This window comes from Chlorocebus sabaeus, chromosome 7, assembly GCF_047675955.1.
Source record: "Chlorocebus sabaeus isolate Y175 chromosome 7, mChlSab1.0.hap1, whole genome shotgun sequence".
In the NCBI taxonomy this organism is placed as follows: Eukaryota; Metazoa; Chordata; class Mammalia; order Primates; family Cercopithecidae; genus Chlorocebus; species Chlorocebus sabaeus.
Window position 1 is genome coordinate 33736470 of NC_132910.1, and position 13699 is coordinate 33750168.

Genomic DNA, 13699 nt, shown 5'->3' on the forward strand with positions numbered 1-13699 from the left:
CCCACCCCTCTCCCCCTAGGGTTTTTTTTTCCCTTTCCTCTTCGGTCCCGCCCTCTCGCTCCCCTTTATACCTTCCTCTCACGCTCGGCGTCGCACAGCCTGTGGGGGCCTTTAAAAGGAACCGGAAGTGTCGTGAGCTAAGACTGTCGCGCGGGGACCATCGAGAACAAGGAGTGCTGTTTCCAAGTAGCGGCTAGAGGGGCCCCCTGCCTCCGCCCCCGCCCTTCCGAGGATTCCTGGAGTCCACTCACCCCTCCCCAACACTCCAGTAGCAGGCGGGAGCAGCAGCATCAGGCCGGGGTGTGGCTGCACCTCCGCGAAGGCGGCAGTTCCCCGTGCAGCTGCGGCGTTCAGGTGGGGGAGGGGAGGCTCACACCCTGCGGCGGCTTAAGCCTGGATGTACGCGCTCGAGGAGGGAATTAGCCCTGAGATGTCAGCCCTGTGCCCCTGGCTCTGTCCACCCGGACGCCTGCGGAGCGCCAGGCGCCGCAGCGGACCGCGCGCGGACTGATTGCCGCAACTCCTCTTCCTGCCGTCGCCGCCCGGGACCGGGTGACATTGAGGTTTTCGTCTATCGCCGCTGGGCCGATAGGGCTTCTTTTTAAGATTTGACTTTCCAAGTAAGATTTTTGTTTGCCTGCTTTTCTCCTGAATTTTTTTTTTTTTTTTTTTTTTTGGTCGAAGGAGGAGGTAACTTGCATATTTTAAGGAAAACATCGTTTTTGCTTTGCTTTTGTTGTTTAAAGATCCTAAAAGGTACCGTGATTCCTTTACGTCAATTGGAAAGTGTGTTAAATCAAGGGTTAGCTTAATGTTCTTTAGTCCTACATAGGATATATAAATGTCGTGAGTCATCTTTACGAGCTTTATGAGTTTGTGTTCGGGTTTGGGTTTTTTTGTTGTGTGTGGTTGTTTTGTTTTGTTTTGTTTTCTTGTAACACCGTTAGGCGTTTCACTAAGGTGTATAAAAAGTAATTTTGTACACCTATTAAAAATTCCCGATGCCTCGGCTGGAGACTGGATTATTCGGGCTTTGGGATTTGCTGCTTCCAGCGGTATCCTTAGAAGAAAATGAAGCTTTTAGGTACTTCGGTAGTCAACAAATAATTATTTGCCTGTTTAGTAAGTGTTCGGGCACGGGGGAGACAAAGACGAGTTTGCAGAATCCAGCAAAAACCTTAAGAGTTTAAGTATTTGGGCCGCATAATCGCAGCACTTTGGGAGGCCGAGGCGGGCGGATCTTGAGGTCAGGAGTTCGAGACAAGCCTGACCAACATGGTGAAACCCACGTCTCTACTAAAAATACAAAAATTAGTCGGGCGTGGTGGCGGGTGCCTGTAATCCCAGGTACTCAGGAGGCTGAGGCAGGAGAATGGCTTGAAGTCGGGAGACGGAGCTTGCAGTGAGTGGAGATCGCACCATTGCACTCCAGCCTGGGCAACAGAGCGAGACTCCGTCTCAAAAAAAAAAAAAAAATTAAATATTTGTTTTTTCACTGTACTTAAACGAGTTTGTATTAATTGGACACTATCCAAAAATCTCAAAGGAAGATTATAAATAAGTTTTCTTAAATTAGTAGAATTTACATTAAAGAATAATTAAAACTTAAGAATACAGGTCAAATTCTGAAAACGTCCTAAAAATATAATCTTACCAAACTCCTGTAATAGTCAAGTCATGTAAAGATAATACCAAGAATGTTTATCTTAAAGTGGTAGTGACTCCACATTTGTCTCCACCTGCCAGAATATTAGCAAAGGATAAAGTGGGTATGGTGCTGAAACGTATATTCCTGTTTAGAAACAACTAAGATGATTGACTGAAGGGAAGTCTGTTTAATCTTTCTGGCTTCAGGCGAGGGTAATTATCATTTATTTTGATCTTAAGATATCATTAGACATACCCACCTTTTGGTAATAGTGACTTTTCCAAAAGGTTCATCTTGATTTCCCATGTAGCTTAGGAGCTTCTGGAATTCTTAGAATTTATGTCAAAAATTCCAGACAACCTAGGAATGATTTTAAAGCTAACAACTTTACTATATGCTTTAATGAGGATGTATGATGTCTATATCACCGATAGCTCTTCGTATTATGGCCAAGATCTGCACATCCAGGATGTGCTCCTGCATCTACGCTATATTCCTCTTGGAACTCACTTAACTTCTGGCAGACATAGTGACTCACGCTGGTAATCCAGCGCTTTGAGAGGCCAAGTCGGAAGGATTGCTTGCCTCCAGGAGTTGGAGATCAGCCTGGGCAACACGGTGAGACCTTGCCTCTACAAAAAGTCAGAAAATTAGCCTGGCATGGTGGTTCCTGTTGTTCCAGCTACTCCGGAGGCCGAAGTGGGAGGATCACTTGAACCTGGAAGGTGGAGGCTGCAGTGAGAAAAAGGCAGAGTGAGACCCTGTCTCAAAAACAATTGTTACTATTTATGTGAAGTCTTCCCAGGCTTCCTGAGGCAGAATTAATCATCCCTTTTCACAGCCCTTTATCTTTACCTCTGTTATTCTTAATTGTTTTCTACTAGACCATGAGTTCTTAAAAAACAGAGTGTCTTCTATGTATCCCTCCCTCCCTAACACACTGTCTCTCTCTCACACGCACACACACACACACACACACCAGCAATATATCCACACTATATAATTGCCAGTTGAATTATTGAATGACAAAATACTAGGTATGTCCAACTTGCTAGGTTAAGGGGCTTTCAAGCACACTAGGTGTTCTTCCAGGGACTTGAAAGTCTCCACACCATCTCATTTCATCTCTGGCATTAAAAAAAAAAAAAAAAAAAAACCGCTTTTGGCCAGGTACTGTGGCTCATGCCTACAATCCCAACACTTTGGTAGGTCAAGGAGGGAGGATTGCTTGAGACCAGCCTGGGCAACATAGCAAAACCTGTCTCTACAAAAAATTTTAAAAGTCAGTTCCTGCCCACCCAGGGGTGCCTTGGGTTGTGTTTAACCCGTTTCTGTTGCCGGGTGTGGTGGCTCACTCCTGTAATCCCAACACTGAGAGTCGAGGTGGGTGATCACTTGAGGCCAGGAGTTGGAGATCAGCCTGGGCAACGTGGTGAAACCCCATCTCTACTGAAGATACAAAAATTAGCTGGGCATGGTGGCGCACACCTGTAATCCCAGCTACTGGGGAGGCTGAGGCAGGAAAATTGCACGAACCCAGGAGGCAGAGGTTGCAGTGAACCGAGATTGCACCACTGCACTCCAGCTGTGCAACAGAGTGAAACTTTGTCTCAAAAAAAAAAAAATTACCTAGGTGTGGTGGCCTGAGCCTGTGGTTCCAGCTGCTCAAGAGGCTGAGGTGGGAAGATGGCTGGAGTCCAAAATTCAAGGCTGCAGTGAGCAGTGTGATCATGCCACTTCACTCCAGCCAGGACGACAGAGCAAGAGCCTGTGTCAAAAACAAAAAACAACAAAAAAAATGCTTCTTCAAATGACCTGCTGATTGATGTACGAAATTTCTTGAGAATTAAATAAAACTTTTTGTTAACACATTCATAGGTAACAATTAATTGTTTAAGTGGCTGGAGATGCTGTATTGGACTTGCCCCAAACGCTAGAAGGAAGCAATATCCCCTGTCAATGTACAGGGCATGAACTGTTCCACTGCTTCAGGAGGTTCCCAGCGTGTTTCAGATAACACACTAAAATGCTAGATCATCATTGAATGTAGCCTCCGTAAAGCAATTGTTCTCTGCAGCAAAAACTAGAGTTCTTATAAAAGGCCAAAAACGAAGTCCATTTGAGAATTAAACTGGAATCATTTTTACCTAGAACAAGATGCGTACACCTAAGCCAAGGAAATCGCAGTTTTCATCTGCTAGATACACTCTACAAACGCAGCAGGTTTCCCTATGTTCAAATTTTTAAAGTATTAATAGGATATGTATGCCAGTTGGCAACCTGGAATAAACAATGTGGAAGAAACAGCCGAAGAACGCATTTTTTAATACAAGGTACGCATACTTGAGCTGCTTCTACAACCATGTTAAACAGCCTATAACCTATCTGGACCTATTTGCAGAACACCTTCAGTGGGATTTAAGCGTTTTGTTGGAGAGTTACTTTATGATTTTACGTGAAGTGACCAATTGCCCATGCAGTGAACATTCTCTGTCATCTCCCTTGGTTATCAGGAAGCTTCACTTTATTCAATAAATAAAAGCCCTATCAACTCTGAAAAGTCAGATTTTACTTCAGCAGTAAAGTCTAATACTGTAGAGTCAGTTCTGCTTACTCATGAGGATGTCAATAGTTTGCTTTTAGATACGGTTTTTTAAAACCTAGCTAAAAGAATTCAGACAAAGCTGATCACATGCCTGTAGTCCCAGCTACTCAGAAGGCTGAGGGAGGAGATTCCCTTGAACCCAGTAGTTCAAGCCCCGCCTGGGCAATGGAGTGAGACCCCCATCTCTTTAAAAAAGAAAAAAGAATCAAATAATAAGGAAATACACTGCTCTCACTCCAGACCTACATATCCAACTGCCTATTTGACATCCCCACTTGAATGTTCATAGGCATCTCAAACTTTAGATGTTGAAAACTGAACTCTGCTTTCCCTACAAACCTGCTTGCTTGGTCTTCCTCTTCTCAGTAAATGATGTCTCCACCCACCCATATGTTCCTGCCAAAATCCAGGGAATCATCTTTGATATCACTCCCCTTCACCCCCCACATCCAATCAATCACCAACTCCTCCCACCTCCAAAATATATCTTGATTCATCTAAATGCTTCCTAGAACATAAATACTGGGGTAATTTCTAGATAGCTATTCACATTCAACCATGTAACACATTAATGACGTACATTTCTAGTGCTGGGAAATATAAATGATCAAAATAGGCAAGGTCTCTGGCCTCATGGAGCTGACATTGTAGTGGCAGAGACAAAGGACAGACAAAATAGATATGTAATTTTAGGAAGTGATAAGAAGAAAAAAATGCTAGACACAGGGTATGTGCTATAGGGCAGTCAGAGGAAGCTCTTCAAGGAAATAACTTTTCAAGTAGCACCCTGAAGAAAGTAGGAGAGAAAGCCATATACTTAACTTAGGAAAGACTTTACAAGGCAAAGGGTACATCTGAGGCAAGAGTATGATTTGTGCTTGCAATGAAAAATGGAGCCCAGTGTGGCTAAAGGGAAGGAAAACAAGTATAATAGATCATACCTGAGAGGTATCCAGTAATGAGGTTACTCAAGGTCTTGTAAACTGGTTAGCACTCTTATTATCAAAGTTGTGAGAAACCATGGAAGGGTTTTGAGCAGATGAAGAACATGACCTGACTTTAAGTGGAAGATTATGGATGCTGTGTGGACAGTGGACTGTGGGAGGACATCAGGGAGATGAGTTAAAAGGGCACTGTCATGAATGGACTTTTTATTTATTTATTTTTTTTTGAGATAGGGTCTCACTCTGTTGCCCAGGCTAGAGTACAGTGGCACAATCATGACTAACTGCAGCCTTAACCTCCTGGGCTCAAGTGATCCTCCCACCCTCAGCCTCACAAGTAGTTGGGACCACAGGTGTGCACCACCACACCTGGCTAATTTTTGTATTTTTTGTAGAGGTGAGGTTTCACCATGTTGCCCAACCTGGTCTTGAACTCCTGAGCTCAGGTAATCTGCCTGCCTCGGCCTCCCAAAGCGCTGGGATTACAAGCATGAGCCACCGTGCCAGGCCATGAATTGACTATTTTTTTTAGCCTTTCTTGGTTAATTTCTTCTGAGAAGACAAATCTACAAAGAGGGTGTTATTTACACGTGGTCATGTGACTGTTTTTCCTAGAAAGATATTTTTCTACAAAGAAAAATCATGCTCTAATGACAATAAGGGATCATTCAAAATTAAATAAGACTTGAATTAATATATATTGATCATATTTCCAGTAAAAACTCAGACTAGCGTTTTCATCCAATGCAATATTTTTTGCTTCATTTTCTACCCCTTTCTGAAGTTCTGGAATGAGATTTTGATTAGCTACCGCAGGTAGGGTTTGTTCATAATGTCACAGGATCCTTTGGGTGTTGCTTTGCCAGCTGGAAACCTCTGCAGTTGGTAGTTTAGCCTCTGCTACAGTTTTGCTCATGCCCTCTGGGCATGAGCTTGGCCCAGCAGGCTGCACTCCACTTGTACTACCAGCCCAGATCTCATGCCTGCCAAGGGTGAGCCAGGCACGGAGCAGCGAGGGGTGTGTGAGTGAGTGAGCATGCAGTCCGGCCACTGTGTACAGTCAGGCACACCAGCTGCTACAGCAAGGTCGGCAGCTCCAGGCACCAGCACAGGCACTGCCTCCATGCGAGGCTGCAGCTGGACAAGACGTACTGCAGGTGGTTTCCACTGCAGGCATCAGCGTCTGGACAAGGGGAACACAGTGGCACCTGAAAGCTCAAAGACACCAGGAACCACAGAACCCCAAAGGGGGTGTTACAGCATGTCACAGCCCTAGCTCAGAACCCTGAGGTCTGGGCTCCCAGAAGGGTCACAGCTCTTCTCTCTTGTCACCCCCAGTGCGGGGAGTGGGGGGACATATTTCAGCCCATTTGTGTTACAGCTCTTTCAGTCCTGCCACCCCGCTCCAGCCTGTAGCTCCTGGACTGGCCCAGCCCCACCACTGCTTACCATTGTGTGGGGCAGCTGCCCAGTGCCAGCAGAAGGCAGGAGGGCTATAGAGTTACAGCTCTGACTTGGGGAATCATGAGGTCTGGGCCCCCAGAAGGGTTGTCACTCTTCACTACCACAGTCTGGGAGAGTGTCACTGCCTGCAGCTCGGTGAGCCAACCAGAAAAGTGTTATAGCCCCTTTAGCTCCCACCCGCAGCCACAGCTCCTTCCACTCCCACCATTTGGCAGTTCCCAAGTTCTTGTCCTACATGCAGGAAGAATGAGGTTATGCGGGCAACTGGAGGGTGAGCAAGGCGGAGAAGAGCTTTATTGGGAGATCAAACAGCTCTCAGTGGAGAGGAGACCTGAAGTGGGTATCTCCTATCCACAGGCAGGCAGTCCTGACCAGGGTCTGAGTATAACTGAGTCCAGGGTTTTTATGGGCTCAGAATGGAGTAAGTGCATGCTGACTTGTTGGGGGTGGTGGAGAATGAAAGAACACACAAAAGACAAAGACACACAGAGAACATGGCGGCCGCACTCAGAGCCTCCGCCTCACTTTATTTATACTCCATAAACCCCACGTCAGCAGAAAGAATGCAATGCAAAACAAACTTTCTTTTCCCACATGTAACCTTCTACTCGGTTCCTTGTTTCTATGCTCTTCCTTATCTGCCCACCTTCTTGGCGCCTACGGGAGTTCATTAAAAGTTCAATTGGAGATACTGTCCTTGAGCCCTATCTATTCTCAGCATACTGTTTTCAAAGGCCCCTGCATTTCCCCCCCTTTTTTTTTTTTTTTTTTTTTGCCTCAATCCTAAAAAGGTAGCCCATATTTGTTCCTGTGTTTTCTTTTGTTTTTGGAGGCGACGGAGGGAGCATCGAATCACCAAAAGAAGTAGACCCAATCCAAGTTCCCAAAGCAGTATACTTCCAGAGATTGTAGAAATCCATGTTTTCATCTGGGTCCATGGGTTAAAGGCAGCAAGGCGTTGACCCAGCTCCTGCAGGGTTACAGTTCCAGACAACACATGTAATTGTTGTCGAAATGCTTCGGAAATGTTCTGAGTGAGCTCTTGGATGTCCAAACTAATGTTTTTGTGGCCTATTAATAATTTTCGGATTACGGTCCAATTTTGAGAGATGTTAAAAGGCACAGGCGTTACACAAAATTGAGTGGAGTTCCAATCACATTGTAATGTTATCCGAGTACTGAGTACAGTGAGCTGATCTCCAAGCCATGTCAATGCTTGCTCCATGTCTCAACAATCTTTCAGCAAGTTGAGAATCAATGTTTCGTTGTTGAAGCTATAACCGGTGAGATTGCTCGTGCCATTGCTGCACAAATTCAGCATTTTATATGCTTTGATGTAGAGCGAGCCCTGCTACGGCCGCAGTGGAGACGATGGTGACAAGGCTCATCACCGAGGCAATTATAAGTCCAAGGGCACGGCGGGTTCGCTGGAGAGAAGTCCAAATATAAGTCTCAAGAGGTGATGCCCCCCACGGTTGCATAAGGGTAACAGGTAGCCAAATTTCCTTACGAGCCCTGAGAATATAAATATCCCCAGTAAAGTTGTGCCACCAAGAATGATTGAGGCAAGACAAAAATGTACACGTATCTGTACAATTAACAATTCCCGTATTATTATCCCATGTCAAATTCCCCGCTAATAATAGGTAGGGCTTACGGACACAAGCAATAATATATTAGGAGGTATTTCGATATAACTGAATATGAAAGGAGTTATTCGGGTTAGAAAGATTAAGGGACATATTCCCCACAAAAGTGCTAATGGCATCGCCTGCAGCTAACAACTTCCAAAGATGACTCTGTACTTCAGGCCTCCTTCATGCCATACCAAGGTTTCATTACTGTTAGCGGCAATACTTTTATTTACCTGATGCCATTTCAAAGGTATGTGACTAAATTTTATTTGAAAATCACCGTGCACACTCCAATCAGTTATTTGCATTCCATTGTATTCTAATAAAATCCGGGGTTTAGTTCCCCGACATTGTTGCCACTCCAGCACCTCAATATTAGGAGAAACCTCTGGGATAGGACAAAAAGGTAAAGAACTAGGAATAGTTTCATTACTATATACAGTATGATTATATTAAAAGCTTCTAGTTACAATAATAACAGTATTAGCAGCCACATGACTATAATTATTGTGAACAGCCCAAGCTTCATGCGATTTCCGGAGACAATGAGGACTATTTCCTATGCATATTGGAAGTCCTTCCACTCCAAATTGGTATGTGCTGTTTATGATTCCTGTTTCCCGTTCTATGTTGTCCTTGTCCATATAGGGGGACGGCATCCAAATAGTGTCATTGGTGAAAACCTTAATTTCCGCCTCCCCCCAGGCGACTCCCTGATACAAGGGTGGAAAGGGAATATAAGTCCAATATTCATACAAAGCCTCACTAGGGGAAATAAGTCCCCCGCCGAGGCACATCCAACAAAGGAAGAAATGCATGCTGAATCCAGTTTTCTTTTCAACAGGGTTTCAATCATCTTGTAGGAAACCACTCAGGTCCGCTCCCTGTAAGGACAAGAGCATAGCCCCATCCCTGTTTTAGAACTTGCCCTTGAACATACTTACCTTCTTCATTAGGATACCAAATCTTTAAATCGTCAGCGGGGACTATCACCGAGGGAGGTGAGGAAAGATGGGTTACGACAGCGGAGTCTTGCAATTGTCTCCATTGATTCAAAAAAAAATTAAGGTAAAAAGAACCTTCAAGATCAAAAAAATTAAGGTAAAAAGGTTAACCTTCAAAAAAATCTGGTTTTCGTTTTTTTGGGGGGCTCAATTCCCCCCCCTTTTTTTTTTTTTTTTTTGTTTTTTAGCAGATGAGTTTTTAAGGTTAAATTTGCGCGCTTAATGATGGCTTGACCTTGACTGTTGCCCGGGATACCGGTGATACGTTGATTATTGTATTGCTGTAAGAAAACTTGTAATTTACGAGAGACATAGGCGAGGCATTATTAGTTTTAAGTGTAAGAGGAATGCCCATGATGGCGAAACAAGCTAAGAGATGAGTAATAACAGAATGAGAAAAGGTATCAATGGTATGATGAACATACTTTAATCGTCCAAAAGAAGGGACATCTCGTGGATTAACCCCAGGATGGAAGGATGGAATGCTCAAGGAGCACAGGAAGGACAAGCTCGAATAAGAGAACAAGCTGGTTTATGAGTTAAATGAAACCGTCGTTGAAGGCCAGAACTATTAGTGTGATGTAGAGTATATTTTTGTTCTGCAGCATGTAGGTGGCCGATTAAAAGCAAATCAAACTGAGTATTACCATGAACTAATGGTCCAGAAAGTTGAGAACGAGAACGAAGATGTGTGATGAATAAAGGAGCTGGACGTTGGCTCAAAATAAAGGATAACAAAGAAAAGAGTTTCTGAAGAGAAGAAGTAGCACAAAGAGGTAAAGTGGCCTGAGAAATATAAGAAGTAACATAAACGGCGTATTGAGAATCACTAACAATGTTACCACCAGTAGTAGGGAAATCAAGTAAGACCGTGAGAATAGCAAACAATTCTCCCTGTTGCACCGAGGGATAAGGATAAACTGTAACTCGAGATTGATGAACACTCCAATATCCAGCCTTACCATTGCTACTAGCATCAGTAAAAAAGGTAGGACCTTGAACAGGAAATATAGAAATTGGTGAGAAAGGCAACACAGAATGTTGTCTAAAAAATGAAAAGATTGGAGACTGAGGATATTCGGTAGAAAATTGACCAACAAATGAAACACAAGCAACTTGTCAAGAATCAGAAGTTGCAAGAAGATAAGTAATCTGACTATGAGTGAATTGAGAGATAATTAAGGAAGGATCTCCTCCCCAAAGTTGTCGACAGTGATGCTGTCCTTTGATGATCATTTCAGCTAAACGATCGATATAAGTAGCCAAGCGTTTAGATACTTTATTGGACAAAAAGATCCATTCTAGTAGCCGATTAGTTTGATGAATCATTCCTGTGGGAGAATGTAAAGTATGAAATAAACAAAAGGAAAGGGGAACATTGGGAAGGAGATAATATAAATGGGCCTTTTGAAGTTGCTCTTCTACAAGCTGGAGTTCCTGTAAAGCCAAAGGAGTTAAATGGTGTGAGTTGTCCAAGTGACTGTCTCCTTCTAGAATAGAAAAAAGATGTTATATTCCTAAAACAGGACGCATCTTTTGAAAGTCATTTAATATTTTGAAATGATCACGTCGAATTTGAGTTTTTTGGGGTCGAATATTTTGTGCTGCTAAGGTATAACCTAAATATTGAATAGGAAAATCCAGTTGAATTTTTTCTGGGGCAATATTAAGTGAATAGAAAGAAAGCTGAGTTTGTAATGATGCAAAAGGACAAATTCTTGACACAAGGTAGGGCTGTTTAACATACCTTGAGGTAAAACTTTCCATTGATATCGAGAAAGTGGCTGAGAATTATTAAAAACAGGGACAGAGAAGATCCATACAATGATAAATTAACACAGTTGGAAACTGATTTTTTACAGGATTTAAAGTCCTATGTACAAATTTTTGACATATAGTAGGGCTATTAAGTATACCCTGGGGAAGAAGCTTTTACTGATATTTTTGAATGGGTTGTCCATTATTATATTTAGGAATAATAAAGGTAAACTTTTTACAATCTTGAGGTTGTAATGGAATAGAGAAAAAACAATTTTTGAGATCTATGACCATTAATTTTTAACTTTGTGGGATAAGGGCAGGATTAGGAAGACCAGGCTGTAAACTTTCCCTAGGTTTAATGTAAACATTTATAGTTTTAAGACAAGACAGGCCGGGCGCGGTGGCTCAAGCCTGTAATCCCAGCACTTTGGGAGGCCGAGACGGGCGGATCACGAGGTCAGGAGATCGAGACCATCCTGGCTAACACGGTGAAACCCCGTCTCTACTAAAATTACAAAAAAAAAAACCTAGCCGGGCGAGGTGGCGGGCGCCTGTAGTCCCAGCTACTCCGGAGGCTGAGGCAGGAGAATGGCGTAAACCCGGGAGGCGGAGCTTGCAGTGAGCTGAGATCCGGCCACTGCAGTCCAGCCCGGGCTACAGAGCAAGACTCCGTCTCAAAAAAAAAAAAAAAAAAAAAAAAAAAAAAAAGACAAGACAAAGACGGGAATTCCATGCAGAAATACGTGGCTTTATATTCCTCTCGGCCATTTGTTTTTTGACTTACTCTTTTAGAGTCCTAAGTATTTCTTTAGATAATGGTCACTGTTTCACCTAAATAGGAGTGGTGGCTATGAGTTTAAAGGATTGTAGCCCATTTTGAACATCATATTTTTGGCAGCTGAGGAAATATGAGGAATGTTTAAAAAAGCAGCAAACTGTTGTGAAAGATCTTGTTCCCAAAAATTAATATTGATAGGAACAATATAAAAAAACACTTGACCTTGTTGACCTTTAGGACCGACACAGGTTAAAGGTTCTACGTCTTGATAAACCACAGAAGCAGCACCCAAGCCAGTGAATATAACTGAAACTTGTCTTTTTTCCCATTGTATAGGCCACTAATTTAAACAAATAATAAACATATTTACCCCTGTATCAATTAACCCTTTAAAAACTATTTTATTAATGTGCAATGAACATAACGGCTTTTGATTATAAATTAAAGTTTCCCAAAAAACAGTTTTTTCTGTGCTACCAAACCCTCCCTATTGAGAATACATTCCCCTGCCTCTAGGCGTATAAATTGTGAGACTTGAACCATAATAAGAATTTTATTAGTAACATCATATCCTTTTGGCAAAGGGCCACACACTCTAATAGCTAATTCATATACTCCTCTATTAGGAGACAAAGTATAAGTCTGAGTAATAGCTAAGTCAGCAGCGGCGCTCTGCTTAGTTGCCGCATAAGGCTGAGAAACTGGGGTAAGGTGTGGGATCCTTAAGGAGGACTTGAATTTATTCCTTGATGTTGTAGGCCATTGCTCACTGGGTATTGTATGCAGATTCAGTCAATAACAAATATTTGTAAACAAATAAAGTGATTACAAGTACAGAAATTCAGTTCGTAGCTTACTATTCAATAGAGTATCTGCTTTGTAAAAGATGGTGGACCACAAAATACTCAACGGATTTTGGTTTTCAAAACACAGTGATGCTATCCAAGGTTAAGTGGATACTTGAAATTGGGACTGGATCTGGTGCTGAGATACAACTTTTACTTAGTTATTGATTTTTCTTTCCTCCGATTATTCCAAGGAGGGTGACTACCATTTTTGTACTTTATAGAGCAGTCTAGAGGAAAGGGTTAAGCATGTAAGCTCTGGGGACAGAAAGTCATATTTTCAAAATATAATAGCTATATGACCTTGGATACATTTATAAAACTGTCTTAACTCTGTTTTCCTGTCTACAAAATGGTAATAATTATAAAATTTGTCAGCCTTAAAGGGATGTTGGAAGAACTAAATGCAAGTGAAGATTTTTTCACGGTAGTGGACACATAGTAAGTACTCAGTATACTATAGCTATTATTACTGTCATTATTGTTAATATTACGTCTATTTATTTTAGCTCTTTAATGTAACAAGTGCAGAACCATAATCTCACATCCCTCAGAGTCACGCTGATCTTGTATTTTTTGGTTCTTTGACTAGTTTAGTGATTTATTACAAGAAACCTAGTTAGTTTGTGCATTCTTTTCCTTTCTTACATTTCTCATTTGTAAAGACTGATAAACCAACTACACTTTCAGACCTGGTGACATAAATTGTTGGGGCCCCATGCCTGTGGGCCCCGGCTCCCGTTTCCCAGAAGAGGAGACAGTAAATTTCCACTTTTATGAGTTTTGGAATGACATTTATTTGTCCAATGTCGACCTTTACCACAACATTTGTACACCTCTGAAGGCAGCTTTCTGCCTTGAGGGATAAAAGTGTTCAATTTTTATGACATTCTTTTTTGAAATGTCTAGGTTTACCACACTGAAAGCAAACACCTTGTTTGTTATTTCCTTTTAAGGCTTTAGACAAAGCTCCAGCAAATAATTGAGCATTATAAATAGCCCCTCCAACACTAACA

At 42.4% G+C, this 13699-nt stretch overlaps 1 long non-coding RNA gene across 1 annotated transcript; it reads left to right on the forward strand.

Moving 5' to 3' along the window:
* Positions 1–62: 62 nt before the first annotated feature.
* On the forward strand, positions 63–10162 carry LOC140711998 (uncharacterized). The gene is made up of 2 exons (XR_012093375.1): positions 63–756; positions 2083–10162. It is a non-coding gene; the product is annotated as an uncharacterized lncRNA (long non-coding RNA).
* Positions 10163–13699: the final 3537 nt, after the last annotated feature.